The sequence below is a fragment of the Haliotis cracherodii genome, unplaced genomic scaffold (genome assembly GCF_022045235.1).
Source record: "Haliotis cracherodii isolate W230 unplaced genomic scaffold, xgHalCrac1.p SCAF_7, whole genome shotgun sequence".
In the NCBI taxonomy this organism is placed as follows: Eukaryota; Metazoa; Mollusca; class Gastropoda; order Lepetellida; family Haliotidae; genus Haliotis; species Haliotis cracherodii.
In genome coordinates this window covers 8,330,942-8,333,310 of record NW_027266330.1, presented here as the reverse complement: position 1 = coordinate 8,333,310, position 2,369 = coordinate 8,330,942, and the positions used below count along the sequence as shown (strand labels likewise).

Sequence of the window (2,369 nt, the reverse complement as noted above, 5' to 3'; positions counted from 1 at the left end):
CTTTCTGAATACAATTCTGTTTCATCAATTATTCGAAACAGTTTTTGTATGCTTTCATTTCCAAAAGTTATATGCTACTATCGTACGAATGTATCTAAATGATACCGGACCGTGAAGATCCGGTGTGTAATTAGAAGATAAATACTATGTGTGTGTCTATTTCCGGGATTTTATCGAGTATTTGCATTTTGGAAATTCATCTCGAGACCAGAAAGCGTTAGCTTGAGGGGCTGGAATGAAAATTTCCAAAATGCAAATACTAGTACTCGATAAAATCCCGGAAATAGACACACACATAGTATTTATCGATACTGTAAACCTATTGTTTTATTTAGAAAAAAACATGCGCACTCTTTCACATCTCGTACTTACTCGGTTGTGAGGCGTCAACGTCGAACGTTCTGTTGTTGCTATGGTGATTGTGATTTTGGTAATGAAACAGATCAAAATCTGTGTGATTCATTCTCGTGATATTTGATCATGACATGCAGAAAATGATTTTTTTAATGATTTAACAGTGATGCAATAACCAATTGTCTTGGAACATCCTAATACATTTTTTTTAAATAATCATATCAAGAGGCTGTTTACCTCTTTCCCTCAGCAATGAATATTATTGGTTCTGTAAATGAACTGTGTCCTTAAAAGTTTTGTCATTTTGTATAATTTACAGTTCAAATCATGTTAGATTAAAGATGATTTATGAACTCATACCATTTTCAAAAGCAACGCTGATTTTACTATCCCGGAAGATGCGGCTGTCATGGACACTCCCTGGCCACTTCACAACACAATTGCTGAACTTGTAATTGGCATCGCATATCATCTGATAAGTGATAGAATGAATGGGTCAGTTCAATACATTTACAAGCAAAAAACACAGCAGGTCACTGGTCAGTAAACAGATTGATGTAAATTATTACACAAGAATAATTGAAATGGTATGATTCATATTTTGGCTGTCACTGTGTAGGCAGTGATTTGTGAATTTCAAAATGTCGATTCTATTTTCATACATTTCATGAAACAAAAAAAGTACATGAACATAAAGTGATTTTAGCTTCAGGCAATGACAATTGTTAAGTCTCATTAACATAATATTATTACCTGAACATTGAGTGAGTGAAATCCTTTTCGATTCAAATAATCGACTTCATTCCTTGAGGGTGCTAGAATGCGAATGGAGGTTCCATCTAAGCAGCCAAGAACCTTGGGGAATCCTGAAAAATTAAATTATATGTATCATTTTTCAGCTTAATTAATGATAACTTATTATGTTATTATCAAAAATATATTGTCAATTTTAACTAACATTATGTCAAGAATTTTGACTTGGCTGTTATGGTAATTATCTTTCATTATATTTTGTAAAATATTTCTTTAAGATTTGATTTTTAAACGCTTGAACGCTTTTATGCATTTTACAAAAGGTATTGGAAAAATTAAAGTGTATATCTTTAAATATGTTAAACGTAATGATTATTGGAAGTTTTCGTCAGAATATCAGGATTTATGTCATGATGATATCTGTTCGTTTTAGAAAGGGAAAGGTTTTTTATATAGAATGACAAGAATTAGAGTAGCTCCCCCTTATGTGACCTCGTAATTAATAACACCACTGATAGTGTGGCGAGTTGAAGATGAATCAAATTCAAACACACTCACCTTCAATTTGGAAGAACATTTTCTTGATCTCGTCTGCATCTTGTCCAGTTGGCATACATACAAAATGCCGGAGATGTTCGATGAGATAAGTGCATACATCTCTGACTGACCGAAACACCGACGAAATTGAAATAATCGAATATGAATCGGCGATCAAAGAATAAACAGATCCAGTGGCCAGGAAACGCAGGGCGACAAGTACCTGCGTTAAAACAGGTTATGGGCTGCTTCGGTTGGAGCACCGTTCAAGTTTCTCACAAACAAGGGAAACAATAAATAAAATGCTCTCCGCACGGAAACGGAACCTCATAAATTACTCTTCGCGTTCCATTAAATCGAGAGGAACTGTCTATCGACTAATCTCCTTGACAATGTTGATTTTTGTTTCTGCCTACGACGTCTACGCCTATTCAACAACGCCATTTTATGACCGACAAAAAAAACTTAAGTCACCTTCCTACCTAACTCAAGTTGTAAACTCAGTTTGAGTTCAAAATCGAACTCAGTTTGGTTCGAGAAATGCATTTTGCTTAGTTTTCTCAAATTTGAGTAAAAACTCAGACTTAAGTCAGTTTTTGAACTTAAGTTTGTTTCGAGAAATCGGGGCCAGGGGTCAGACGATGACGGACTACTTTCCTGAGTGTAAGTCATTCATAAGTTGTCGTGCTTCAGTCAAATGTTCACCTACGTCTGTATTGAACAAC

General features: G+C 34.8%; 1 pseudogene; it reads right to left on the bottom strand.

Annotated features, from left to right (window-relative positions):
* Nucleotides 1–700: 700 nt before the first annotated feature.
* On the bottom strand, nt 701–2,088 carry LOC139448039 (putative nuclease HARBI1; annotated as a pseudogene).
* Between the last annotated feature and the right edge of the window lie 281 nt (nt 2,089–2,369).